Source organism: Zingiber officinale, chromosome 9B (assembly GCF_018446385.1).
Source record: "Zingiber officinale cultivar Zhangliang chromosome 9B, Zo_v1.1, whole genome shotgun sequence".
Classification (NCBI taxonomy): Eukaryota; Viridiplantae; Streptophyta; class Magnoliopsida; order Zingiberales; family Zingiberaceae; genus Zingiber; species Zingiber officinale.
This window is the reverse complement of record NC_056003.1, coordinates 115,141,275-115,156,911: the sequence shown is the minus strand read 5'-3', so window position 1 is coordinate 115,156,911 and position 15,637 is coordinate 115,141,275.

The following is a 15,637-nucleotide window of genomic DNA, read 5'->3' as shown; positions in this document are numbered from 1 at the left end:
ATGTGTTAAGGATAAGTAAGTGCATGTTCTGGGGGTGGTATGATCAAGGGACTTACGCTCGGTGAGCGCGCCAAAATCAATTAGGTTATGTTCTGGGATGGTGGTATGATCCAGCGACCTAAGCCTGGTGAGCTCGCCAGAATTAAACAAGATATGTTCTAGGATGGTGGTATGATCCGGGGACCTAAGCCCGGTGAGCGTGCCAGAATCAACCAAGATATGTTATGGGATAGTGGTATGATCTAGGGACCTAAGCCCGGTGAGCGTGCCAGAATAAAGAGGGACCCCGGTCCTAAGTTCGGACCCCTACCAACCTAGTGCTAGGGTAGTTGTCTGATTAACAACTTATGTTATGGTACTGCTATGTGAAACCAAGCCACCACCATGATATATTTATAAGTACACATGCAAACATATTCAAGCTATGTTTATGTTTACGCCAATATTTATGTTTATGTTTATACTCCTGTTTATATTTATGCTTATGTTTACCTCTATGCCTATGTACATGCTCATGATCAAGTCTATCATTATGCTTAGTTCATTTACCATGCTTACCTCTATGTTGTCACGGTTATGTAACTGTCTATGCTTATTTTCATAGTAGGTTAGTAGGGAGGTCTCAAGTTACCTTGAATGTGGTTTCCCTTAGTACACTAGATTATAGACGCTAACTAATGCATAACACCGTTTTGAACATGCTGAGTCTCTCGACTCACAGATTATAACTTTTTTTTTCAGACAATGAGACGAACAAGACAGGAGGCATTGGCCAATGAGCCAGCTCGGAACAAGGTCAGTACAACCCAAATACCATCCAGTTTAAATTCTGCATTTAGTTATGTTTTCTTTCGAACCATCTATGTAATTTTATTTGAACTAAGAAACCATTATGGAAGTATAAGTAAGTGACGCCCACAGTTTATGTATTTTCTTAAAAGTTATGGGAAACAAATCTAGGGCGTTACAAATGGTATTAGAGCAAAAGTTCCTGGAAGGGTTGTGCCTACTGCCAGTTTTGAGAAGCTCATAGAGTCGAGCCTTAGTTCTGTAAGTTTAAATGATTTATATCTTACGTGCATGAAGAAAAGAAATGTTTGCTGAAATGTTAAGTTAGAGGTTTGATAGTATGGGAACATTGATTAAAACTGCTTAGACTTAATTAACTGTTTGATGGATGTTAAAATATTATGGTTAGCTTTATGCCCAATCTAACATTTCCCCCCTAATATAGAATGGCTTTTGCCCTTAGTTTAAATGACCCTATAGTAGTTAACTCCCAAATTTGGAATAATTTATTTTTTTAACATAGGACCCTAATGTTCATAACCGAACCTTTGATCATAGCATGTCTTAGAAATTTAGAATTTTCTTTCCTAAGTAAGTTTGGGAGAACTTTCACGGATAGGATAGTAATTGTAGGAATTTTCAACGCTGAGTGATATCTGGCATGCAACCTTGAAACCCCATGCTTAAAGGCTACGGAGTAAGGTGAGAAACATGGTCAAGGTTAGGTGGTCAAATTGCACCTAGGAGGAAACTACTTGGGAGACCAAGGGAGACATATAAGTGTTGGTGCAACCTTAGGTCAAGGTTGACCTGGTTGACCCGACTCGAGTTGACCTGACTCGAGTTGTATTTTGATATTTGACGAAAACAGAAGAGTTGTATTTTGATGGAAGATTGTTAGTGCAACCTTGATCAAGGTTGACCTGGTTGACCCGAGGTGAGTTGACCTGACACGGAGAAGTCCAAGTATGGAAACTTGGCATGGGGAAGTCGGAGAGGGCTCGGTAGCTCGTTCTCCGGACTGCGGTCAGAGAGGGCTCGGTAGCTCGTTCTCTGGACCTAATGGAGTCGAAAAGGGCTCGGTAGCTCGTTCTCCGGACTATGGTCAGAGAGGGCTCAGTAGCTCGTTCTCTGGACCGGATGTGGAAGTCGGAGAGGGCTCGGTAGCTCGTTCTCCGGACTAGATCAGAGAGGGCTCCGTAGCTCGTTCTCCGGACTAGGTCAGAGAGGGCTCGGTAGCTCGTTCTCTAGACCAGGAAGGCAGACAGGAAATCCTGGTGAGTGAAGTCAGGTGAAAGTCCTGGTGAGTGAAGCCAGGCAAGGGAAAGTCCTGGTGAGTGAAGCCAAGCAGTTGGTGAAAGTCCTGGTGAGTGAAGCCAGGCAAGGGAAAGTCCTGGTGAATGAAGCCAGGCAGTTGGGAAGTCCTGGTGAGTGAAGCCGGGCAAGGGAAAATCCAGATGGATCAAGGGTGATCGGACATCTGGTGTTGATAAGGTCAAGTAGGTCAAGGGAGTGACCGGATACTTGACACGAAAAGGAAGTCCAAGTGGGTCAAAGGGATTGACCGGACACTTGGTGAAGAGTCTTAGCAGGTCAAGGGAGTGACCGGATGCTAAGCATGATGTACCAACTGGTCAAGGTTGACTGGAGGTTGGTGTGGGAGACTTGGGACTTGGTTTGAGTAAAAACCAAGCTCTGGATCGATCAGAGGATCGATCCAGCGATACGCTGGGTATCTGATCGGTCTGGTGACCGATCAGATAACGATCAGTGGCTTACTGAGGCTCTTCTGATCGGTCTGGAGACCGATCAGAGACGAGCCAACTCTCACAGAGAGTTGGCTGATCGGTCTGGGGACCGATCAGCCTAGAGCCTGATCGGTCCACAGACCGATCAGAGCACGATCAGTGGCTCTGTGAAGATATGGCTGATCGGTCTGGGGACCGATCAGACTAGAGCCTGATCGGTCCCATGACCGATCAGAGAGGCTCTGGACCGATCAGGGTGGAGCCTGATCAGTCCAGGTCCTAGCCGTTGCGACACAACGGCTAGTTCCTGTGTCTTCTTCTTCGCAGGTTATAAAAGGAGATCGAGCCTCTGCTTCTGGTCTTCTTCTTCTCTCTTCTTTCGACTGAGCTGCTGGTGTGCTCTTGAGCTTTGTTGAGTTCCGAAGCTTCGTGTGAGCTTCTCCGACTGGGTTCCTGTTGTTGTAGGCGTCTCGTGAAGTTGCTGCTTCAACCAGTCGACGAGAAGGCAAGCGTGTTTGTTTTACATTCATATTGTCTTGTGCTTCTTTGTATTTTGTGTACTTCTATCTTGCTGTTGCAAGAGTTATTGTGGCGAGGTTTCTCCACCCACAAGGAGTATATATTAGCCGGTTCTCCGGGGACTCATCCACCGACGGATTGATAGGCTTCGTCCACCTTACGGACACGCCGAGGAGTAGGAGTTTCATCTCCGAACCTCGTTACATCGACGCGTATTGAGGTTTGATTTCTTGTCTTCGTTTCTTGTTTTTATTTCCGCTGCGCTAACCCTAGTTTGTAGAAAGAAACGCGAAGATTTGGGGTCGGCTATTCACACCCCCTCTCTAGCCGCGATCATCGATCCTAACAATAAGAACCCCTCCCTAGGATTGTTCAATAAGTGTTAATTTCGAGGATAAAATTTTATTTAAAGGGGGAGGAATTGTAGTGTCCGAAATCACTTATTTAATTAAGGATATTTATTGGATTAATTAGAATTAATTATAATTCATATTTAATTATGAATTTATTTATTTTATATTAAGAAGATGGTAGAATACAAATATGTGTAAAATTTAGAAAACTTATAAATTTTATTATAGGTTATTCATTTAATGATATAGAAGAGAAATATAAATCTATATGGTATACACCAAATTAAATAAAAGATTAATAACTAGTCACTATATTAATATAACATATAAATTATATAAATATATATTTAGGTATATGTGATATATATATAGATATATAATTACAAAATTTAATGCAAAAACTTAATATGTACAAATTTGTAGGGAATATTTATCTAATTAATATGAAATAAAATATTACGTGATATATAAGGGGTAATTACAAAGAATAAATAGAATTAAATAAGTAAACTATATATGAAAATTTTATAACCATGGAAATAGCTTCCCATCTAAACTTGATATCTTATTAAGTTTACAAAAAAAAAAAAAAAAACAGGAATGAAATAAATGACTTGACATTCATATACGAATTTTGGGATAGAGATGGAAATGTTACACCCATGGGAATAAGTTTTATTTTTATAAACATAAAATAAATGACTTAGCAAATTTTATGTGTTGAGAATTTTTAAAAGTAGATAGATATGGAAATAGAAAATTTAGACCAAGTTCTAAGTCCTCCTATCTATTTAAACCTTACCTTCTAAAGCCCCCTCTTTGTTTTGTTGTCGTCAGCCCTAGGAAGACCTCCTCACCCTCTTTGTCACGCCCCAGTTGAGTCCCTACTAGACGAAAATCTGGCAACATCTCCTTTGTACTGCTGACAATTTGAATCCTAAGTTACATAGCCCTCAGAGTCTCTCAATCTTCGGCCAACACGACCGGAACATAAATAATAATTTAAATAAACATTCCACACAGTTATATATACATATGGGCATCATACCAAAATCTTGATATAAGATCCACGAGTGTTAGAAACACACATCACAAGTATGTATATCACATAACAAGAAACAAAAGACCAAAAAACTAGAAAGCCGTCATGACACGGAGTGGGGACTAGCAACTGGAACCTCCTGATGACTTCAACCTGAAATAGAAAATAATCAACGGAGTGAGTTCAAGAACTCAGCGGGTATCGAGTAGACATGCATAGTAAGATATAAATATCAACAATAATCATGCAGTACAGTCTTCTGGATAATAACAGGAAATGCAAAACTGAACAACAGAAGAAGCTGTACTCACCAGGACCTTCTATCCGGATACAAGAGTTGTCAGACCAAATAGCTCATGTCTCCTATATGCATGCCAATCATATGTAACCACCAAAATACATCAATTACAAGTAATAAATGCAATTCATGCATATGATGCAAATAACATGGTCACCCCTGACGCTAGTCAACCACCTCACACGTGATGGTGAGGTCGAATGGGTAGGGCTATGACAACTGTGCACTATGCCATCACTACTCCTGAGTGACCGAGTGGATAGGATGTTGTCGGAGTACACATATCTTCCTACCCCAAACATAGTGGGGGAAGCCTAAGCTCTCATCTCCCTGTGTCATAGTCAAGAGGAGGGATCCCTGCCCACTACCACGCTGCAGTCACACTACTCATGAGCGGACCAGCGGAGCCCTGACAGAGCAAATTGCACACACCCTACCTGATGTACCACTAACCCATGAGTGGTTGTGTGTGTAGATCATGTAATTGGCGATGTGCTCAACTATAAAGGAGCCAACAATCGCTCAGCATGCAATCATGCAAAATGATACATGACACTAAAGCATGTAACTCCTGAAAATATCAACCTCCATATAATATGTACCAAAATAAAAACCGAGTCCATAACAAGGATCTAGGTATACATGTCAGATAATAAAACTAGGTACACATGCCAGATAATAAATCTAGGTACACATGCCAAGTATATCTAGTAGCTAGGCCTATACCCGATAATGCATTCTATGGCACTACTTCTATGAACATAAATACACATAGCAAGAATCAAGAGACATGAACATAAATGCATAATAGATAACAATATGGGCATACTACGGGTATTAAGTAGTGACATACCAAGCAAATATAAACATAACCATTACTACTAGCTATAATCTATTACGTATATCAAAATGACAATATCAAAAGAGATAAGTCAAAGGTATCCGTCTCAAAAATGAAGATTGTATCAGATAGATCATAGATCCCATGTCGAGGCTCTTGTCTCGAATCAATGTCCTGCAAATCACATGATGTACAATTTAGCTAATCACATATATAATAACTAGCTAAACTCAAAACTCGATCCTTAACCTCTTATCTCGAATCAAAACCCTAGAATAAGTACACAGTCGACACTTAGATCTAATGTATAACGCAAACTAAAATCCTAAGAAATCTAACCTCATGATCTCAAAATTTCTTCCATAACCAATCCAATAATTAACCAAACTCATATCATTAACAATTCCATAATCCAATAGTTTAAACTAAACATAGATCAATGCCAACCACTCACCCAAATCCAGATATGCCCTGTTGACTCGTGGCCGACGAAGCTTGTTGTCCAAAATTGGTGATCGGAGCTACAATGCCTCTACTGCCAATTGGAAAACAATTCCCAAATCCAACTAATTAAGAATCGTTACAATAATTTTCCAAAAACTACATCATCGTTGTGTTAGGACCAAAAGTAGCTAGAGGGGGGGGGGGGGGGGGGGGGGAATAGCTCATCGCGTGCCCAGTGTTCGGCGTTGTTTGTTTCTTCAAAGATATGGCAGCGTAAAATACAGAAACAAATCACACAACGCTAACACGGTTGGTTTACTTGGTATCCACCTCACAAGAGGTGACTAGTCCAAGGATCCACACCTACACACACACCCTCCACTAATAAAACTCTCCTTTATGGTAACTACCAAGGGCGGAGAAGCCCTACAAGACTCAACACAAGAAGAAAGGGAAAGGTAATGAAATACAAGCTCACAAGCTTACAATGAGTGCAAAAGCCCTAACCCTAGTTTCTTCTCCTTGCTTTGATCCGCCTCTTGACTTGGAAGAACCTCCAAGAACCTTCAAGAACGGGCGATCTCGAGCTTGAGAAGAGCTGTGGAGGAGCTGGTGAAGATCTGAAATGAATCGGTGAAGAAATGCTGAAGGAGACGCCCGCCTGCAGCTCAAATACGACGCAACGGTCGGATCCCGATCGATTCGAAAACTCCCAATCGATCGGGGAGGCTTTGGATCGATTCACGGATCGATCCAGAGCGCCTCTGTGCTCTGAAAAAACGCCTGGATCGATCCACAGATCGATCCAGCGCTTATCGGCGAAGCAGCAGTGTCCCAATCAATCGGCTGATCGATTGGGACCTCTGGATCGATCCACTGATCGATTCAGAGGTTCTCTGTTCGCTAGGAAAGGCCTGGATCGATCCACTGATCGATCCACCTCCTGGATCGATCCAGCTCTTGGTTTTTGCCCAAAACCAAGTCCCAAGCCTCTCAAACCAACATCCGGTCAACCTTGACCTGTTGGTACATCATACCTAGCATCTGGTCACTCCCTTGACCTGCCAGAACTCCCCACCAAGTGTCCGGTCAATCCCTTTGACCCACTTGGACTTTTCTCTTCGTGCCAAGTATCCAGTCAATCCTTTGACCTACTTGGACTTCCCAACACCAGATGTCTGATCATCCTTGATCCATCTGGATTTTCCCTTGCCTGGCTTCACTCACCAGGGCTTTCACCTAGCTTCACTCACTAGGGTTTTCCATCTGCCTAGCTTCACTCACTAGGACTTTCACCTGGTTTCACTCACCAGGATTTCCTTCTGCCTAGCTTCACTCATTAGGACTTTCACCTAACTTCACTCACCAGGATTTCCTTCTGCAAATTGATGTGTCGATATGAAGGAATGCAAATTGATTGGTTTGAAAAGTCATGACTGTCATATAATCATACAAAGGCTCATTCCGATTTCTTTTAAGAAACTCTTACCAAATTTTGTTTGGGGTGTCATTATGAAGTTAAGTATTTTTCTACATAATATTTTCTCAACAGTTTTGAGACATTCACACATAAAGACGTTAGAGAGAAACATTTCAATCATTTTATACAATTTGGAAAGGATATTTCCACCCTCATTATTTTTATTCCATGGAATATTTTTTGGTTCATTTGCCATACGAGGACAAAGTTGGAGGATCTGTCTATTTTTTATGGATATATCCATTTGAAAGGTAAAATTTTCATCTTCTATACTTCAACAATCTACATACATAAAAATTTACTAATTTTATTATATATTAATATCTAATATAATTTATTTTATTATCATCATATTCCTATATCATTTGAAGAAAAAAGTAAAAAATAAGGCATGAGTGGAAGCCTCTATTGTTAATGAATATATTGTGGAGGAAGTAACAACTTTTACATCATGTTATTTTAAGTCTCACGTTCAGAGTAAAAGACGAAGAGTAGGAATAAATGATGAGTGTCCTATTGATCTCAATTTGAACTCCTTCTTATTTTTTAACTACCTTGGTCGACCAAGTGAATCATGTAAAAAGAGATACTTAACTGATTAAAAATGACGGGCAACAAGTGATTCAAGTATTGCCATATTATGAGTTAGTGTGTGTGTGTGTGTGTGTGTGTATTTCTTATGTCATAAATTGTTTGTATTATAATTTTTTTATGGTAGGACTTTTCAAAACTTTATTCTAAATTATCGACACAAGAATTTGATTGTTTATGTGAAGAAGAATTTGCACCATGGTTCAAATTATATATATATATATAGACAATCTAAATTTGGTTACACATATATAGACTTTTAACAATTGACGTATTTGACTTTAGGTTCATGATAATCAAGCTCACCTTGATTATAATTTGTTAATCCATCTGTCATGAGGTCCAAAAGCATTGATACTCACTTGGTTAGCATATTTCATAAATGGATATAATTTTCATACTTAAGAATATGAAATGGGGAAGACTACAATGAATAGTGGGATTTGTGTACAATCATCTAATGATGGAGGTGTAAGTAATGATTTTTATAATTTTCTGGATGAAATTATAGAGGTAGAATATCCTGACCTAGAAATGTGAGTTAATTTATTTAAGTGTCACTGGTTTGACCCTATCAGAGGGATGAAGGTGTATCCATGATATAATTTGGTTGAAATAAATCATAAGAGATTGTATATGAACTATAAACCATTTGTATTGGTATAGCAAGTGATTCAAGTATTCTATGTTTCATCTCCTAGTTTAAAAATTGACAAAAGTGATTGGTGGAGTATTTATAAAATGAAAGTATAAAAAAAAATTGAGGAACATTGGAGAGACATATGAATAAAAGAAAGTTGTTAATATATTTCAGACAGAGGAATATATTATTCCAAAATTACGAGATCCCAGTGGAGTAGTGATAAACATGGATGCAAGTGAAATTCATGAGAATGATGATGATGAGGAGGAGGATGAGGATGAGAATGACAATGACAATGAAACCTTTGATTTTCGATGATGAGTATGTTTTGTTATCTTAATATAACAAAAATTTTGATATTTTATTTTCATATATGATACTACTTTTTTATGAAATTTAGTTTTAATCTATAAATTTACAAAACTTGTAGCTCAATTAGTTGTTTATATACTGTCTCATTCTTAAATTTATATATTTTATTTGTTAATGCTTTGTATTTTTTTTTCTATAGGTCACTAGAGGTGGCAGCTTGTCATTGCAGGTTTTACGCACTCTTTTATATCTTAGTAAATATAGTAAGTTTGTTCATGTTCTTCATTATTTGTAAAATACCGGAAAAATGACGAATAATGATAAGGGAATTTTCTAGAATTTTTAGAAATTTTTCGGTAATTTTTCGGAGCTCGTATGAGCGACTTTACGGGGGATAAAAAGGGGCCCAGGAAAGTCTGTTTAGACTACCCATTTAAGTGAGGAAAAGTTATTTTTTTTTTCTCCTTTTTCTTTTTATTTAATTCCTTCCTCTCCCCTCCGAACCCGTGCTGCCCCAAACCTCCCCGCGTGCCATTTCTCTTCTCCTCCGTCGAACTCATCCCGAGCCCTAACCTCCTAGTGCCGGCGGCTTCCTTCTCCTCTATCCTTGCCCAAGCGCCGGCGAGCACGAGCCACCGCCGGCCGAGCCGCTCCTCATCCCTAGCGCCGGACTCTTCTTCTTCTTCTCCCTGATCTGCCCTAACTGCTCCACCAACCGGCGCCACTTCTCTTCTCTCTACTCTGTGCAGCGCCGACGCCGACGCTGATCATTGATGTCGTGCCCTAGCCGAAGCCCACTACCACGACCCGGTCACCGACGACCAACATCTCTGATGCTTGCCGGCAGCCCAATTTCCTTCCTCCTCCGGTCGTGCGAGCACAAGGGATGCAGATCCCTTGCCGGCAGGGTACCATCTGTCCTTTGCCCTAGCTTCCTCTCCTCTGCCTCCTCTCTTCTTGTCCTCAGCACTGTGCGCCGCCGCCCTGGTTGACTCGGTGCCCTAGACCACCGGAAAACCAGAAGCTGGAGAAGATGACAACAAGCGACAGTAATTTGACAGTGGGATTGAAGGTGTTGGTGATCAGTAAGGTTAGTAGATGGATTATGGAAGTAGGATATATTTGAATGCCTTGTTGAATCTTGATCTCCATTATTGATCTTTGTACGTGATCTGTTCAGTGAAGATTTTCCTACTGTGGATTAGAAATCACGACTGTGAGGAAGAGTTCCAGGCAAGCATTTGTGCGTTGTGGGGAAGACATTAGCAAGGAGGTCTTGCTGTGGTATACCTTGTTTCCAGTAGCAACTAGTTCACGTTGTTCTGTGATCAACAGCGGTTGAGCTTGAGGTACGATGTAGGGATCTTGATACATTTTTTATAGTTGATGTGGTCTATGAATTAGCATTTTTGCTTAGTTGTAGATCTTGTGTATGTTGATTAGGGTTCCCTAAATAGGGTTGGGAATCTTATTGAGCTATTTGCTATATATGTAATTAGCTAAGTAAAATATGTGATGGACACAGGACTTTGACGCGGGACGAGAACTTTGACACAAGGGTCGTTTAGCTCGATCTATATTAGAGGCGGGTACCTCTTGACTTATGTTTTATGATATTGTCATTGGATATGCATAGTATTTTATAACTACAAGTAATGAACATGTTTGTCTTTGGTATGTCACTGTTTGATATCCATAGCATGTTAAATTTGTCGCATGTGAAGTATCCGTACTTATATCTCGTGATTTGTTACCATGAGTATCTTGTTGCCATGAGTACTTTATTACCATGAGTATCTTAGTTTCTAGAGTGACATACCATGCTTTACCGAGGTTAGGACTAGGCTCTGGATTTTTGTTTCTGGCATGTGTATCCAAATTATCTGATACTTAGGTTTTTATGCCATGCCTGGATTGTGTATTTCTATTAGTATATCATATATGATGCGTGTACCTAGACCTTGTGGCTTTGATCTGTGCATATTGTTGGTACATATGCTATGGAAGGGGGATAGGTTTAGGATCTAGGTTGTTATACCATAGAGGACCTGTATACCCTAGATCCGTGGATTTGACCTACTAATACTGTGGTACCCATATTATGTATATATGGATTTTTCTATGCTGATCAGGATATTCCATACTTATTATGTTCGGGACATAGGTTTTTGATATTCTATCTAACCTATGTACTCTAGATTTTGGTATGTGACCATCGATTTTACAGTACTCATTTTGTATATATGGATATGGTTATGTTGATCAGTTTTGCTATGCTTAGTGTCATGCATCATGATTGCATGCTGTGTGATTGTCGGCTCCACTATGGTTGAGCCCATCGCTAGTTACATGTACTGCACACACCACCACTCATGGATTAGTGGTTTATCAGGCAGGTGTGTGGCGGTTCTGCTGTTTGGCTCCGTTGGTCAGGTGACTCAGCGTGGTAGCCGGCAGTCAGTTCTGTAGCAGCGTGGTAGCCGGCAGATGGTGGACTCTGTTTGGCTCCGTTGGTCAGGTGACTCAGCGTGGTAGCCGGCAGAGATATCCTCCCCGTCATCGTGTACCGGGAGATGAGAGCATTGAGCTCCCCCATTTATGATTTGGGGTCAGAGGACAGGAGTACTCCGACAGCATTCCGTCCACTCGGTCATTGTTCAGGAGCAGTGATGTTAGAGTGCACGGTCATCACATGCATTGATTGTATTTATTTGCTTGTGTTTGCTGCACTTATATGCTGCATTTTGGTGGATGCATTTGTTTGACATGCATACAGGAGACATACTACGTATCGGTTTGATGACCCTTTAGTTCAGGATAGGAGTTCCTGGTGAGTACAGCTTCCTTGGTTACTTTTCAGTTTTGTATATTTCCTATATATTATTCGGAAGCTGTATTCCATGTTTATTGCTGTTAGATATATCTTACTAGGCATGTCTATTGGTATTCGCTGAGTTGTTGAACTCACCCCCGTGAACACTATATTTTCAGGTACCAGGTTATTTATGGTGTCGCTTGGAGCATCCTGTTTGCTGGTCCCCGAATCACATCAGAAGACATGTAGGTCTTTTTGCTGTTTTATCATGGTATATGATATGTGAGTATTTGGTTCTGTGTTCCGGTTTTGTTTCTGGAAATGTTACTTTGTTTATTGTGTAAGCCTAGCCGGCTAGCAGTTTTCGTTTTGGGTTGTATGTGTTGTCTTTTTCCGCTGTGTTTTTGGTTTTAGTACAGCTGTGTAGGCTGTTAAATATATATATAACTGCGTGGTTGTTTATTTTGTTCCAGCCGAGTGAGCTGATGATATAAACTGCGTGGTTGTGTGTATATTCCAGCCGCTTGTGGCTGATGTATATTTTGTATGTAGAATTGCTTCAGATTGTCACCCGTACAGGAGAGGTGCTACCGAAATTTCTTCGGACATGGACTCCCTCGGGGCGTGACATTATTCATTAAATTTTTATTTACTTTATCCTATTTTTGAATTTTTTAGAACATCTTCGACGGGGTGGTTATAGACTAGAGTTCTCATGACAAGTCTGATTCAACACCTATCATTGTCCTACACTCCTATCAGGTAGGACCTTCCCATTCACCTTTGCCAGTATCTTCCCTGTTCCAGTTGCCAGTGCCCACACAAGTTCCTTCTAGACACTTGGTTGCTAAGATGCAAGGTAATCAAGAATCTATAGTCCCTTGCGAAGGCTTGTAAGTATAAAAAAATATTTTATTTTTTCAACTATCTTAATTAATTAACATTGTTTGTTTTTAACATTATAATAGGTTTGAAAATTCAGTACATGTTATTCACGAGATTAATAGAATCGTGAATAATCATTGGAGATAGAATTCAATGACTTATACAAACACTCCAACACCCATAAAAGAGCTTTGGTGGAGCAAGATTAAAATATAAATAATTCATTTTATATCAGAAATAAAAGTGAATATATAATCAATTTTTTTCCGATTGCAACATTTCATTCACTTAGGAACCTAGTCATGAATTGGAAATAAAGAGGGTTTTCAAAAAAAAAAAATGTGGCGATCACATCGACATGTACTAAATCATGCTAGGACTAGGGGAAAAACCACCTTGCGTCACCGAGGAAAATTAGACTAGGATCTCTAATTTTTGGACAACCGAGGAGAGTAAACAAAAGAGCCAACAAAATAAAATAAATCAAATTTATGATTCTGGAGACTCATTTGTGACATATGTAGGAGGCTCTATCAATATCGATGAGCACAGACATAGATTGGTAATTTTTAACTCTCCATTAATTTTTTAATCTATTTCAGACTATTTTAGTATTTCTAACTATGTTTTTTTAGGTCAAGAAAATGGGAAAGGAGTCTGTGTTCATAGATATTTTCACCCACACATTTACAAAAAAGACAAGACTTGGTGTAGTTAATTATGGTTTGGACTAATTAAGATTATATGCGTTTATAAATCATTGTTATTGTAAATTTATTTTAATTTTTCTCATTACAATATAAGAAAAATATGATGAGCTAGAGCTAGCATAGAAAAGTTCATGTACTAGTGATGATAATGAGGAATCTGAGCCATCCGTTGGGAATAATTTGGATTTATGGCTGGAGGCGAGTGGGAGATTGAAAGGGGGAGGAAGGATATTAGAAATGAGTTTTTTGAACAAAACCCAAAGAGTTGTCATACATCTTTTTTCACCCCCACTAGTTGTAACGGCATAGATACATAACTTGATTGAAAATGTTACTGATTTGAATGGCACAATATTGGAAAGAGATCAGGAAATGAGATAAATGCGCCAACAACATGACTTTATTATGTGACATCTTCAGTTAAACTCTGCTCTAAGTCAGATTCCTAATTATGTATTGGTGGAATACATGGTCCCCACTTATAAAATAGGTGGGGACCATTCATCCCCACCAATACATGATTAGGGACCATCCTCTGGACCGTAAAAAGCGGTCCAGAGGATTCGGGCTGGGGTTTGTACAGGCAAGGAAATTGATAGCAATTGTAAATCCATGTTTGAGGAAATAAGTCTTTATATATTAAGTTTTGTGTTGAGATTTTTTTTTTTTTTGCATATCATGCCATGTTATGTCATGTTATAGTTGTTTCTATGTTTTGGTCTTATCTTGATACTATGCATGTCATGTCATGTCATGTTTTGCATGTTTATGACTTATCTACTACTAATCCATACAATGTTAGCTATATGTTTTGATGCTTTTATTATATATCATGAGGCATTTGATACATGTATTTATTAGGTGTGCAAATGAATCGAGTCGGCTCACGAGCTTTTCAAGCCGGCTCGAAAAATATTTGATTCGTATTCGAATTTATCAAATTCGAGCCGAACTCGAATATGTTCGAACTTTTTTTCGAGCCAAACTCGAGCCTAAATTATATTGTTTGATAGTTCGCGAGCCGCTCACGAGCCTTAATATTTTATTAATATAAGTTAATATATATTAAATAAATAAATTTTAAGCCTTTCGAGTAGCTATTTTCGAGGAATAATTCGGATAGTTCACAAACATGTTCGAATCTTTCGAGCCAAACTCAAACCCGAGCCCTAATTCGAACCGAACTCAAACAAAAATTTTAAAATTTTTCGAGCTTTGAATCGAGCTCGAACTTGAATATACATATTTTGAGCCGAATTCGAGCCTCAAATTTTTCTGCATATTCGGCTCGATTCGGTTGATTCACACCCCTAGTATTTATTATTACATAACTTGTATATTTTTTGCTTGTTATGTTTAGTTACAAGTTTCATGTGTGTATATGTTTTATGCAATTAAGGATAAATGACATCTTTTGGCATCCAAGGTCATATTCTTGATTATATCTAACCAGAATCATAAGGTTAACTTGTTTATGTATCAAAATATATAGATATAAGTGATTTGTTATGATAATCAAACAAGTTTTGTTCGTTGATACATAGATAAAATTGATAAATTAGACATAAATGTTACTTTTAATTTGTTTATTTTTTAATGCAGGAAAAGAAAATAGAAGAAGGAGAAGTGTCTACTAAGGCAGAAGAGGAAGAGGATGATGATTTTTATTTTTATCTTTTTGTCCTTTTGATATCGTATAGTATAAAACTTATTGAGCTATGATGTATGTATATTAATGGATCTTTTCGTCCTTTTGTAAGTATATGCCTTGTATGAATATGTTTGTTTTGATTTCTTTTTTGATATAATTTCATTTTGGATATTTAAACTTGTATGAATGACTTGTTTTGATGAATTGTGTATATAGGATGATCATATTGAATAGGAATATGATGTGTTTGGATAAATTGTGTATATAGGATGTGTTGGATTGTTTAATTGTTGTGTAGGATGTATTGGAATGCTTATTGTATAGTTTTTATAAAAAAAAACAAGTTTAAATTTGATTTGTATACATGATAAAATACACAAACGGATAGGTTTTGTGCAAAAAAATTAACATTTTACGATGAATTTTACAATAAAACTATTTATGATAAACTTATCATAATTTTACACTGTGTATCATAATTCTACAAATTATGGTGATGAAAAAAAAATTTCATCA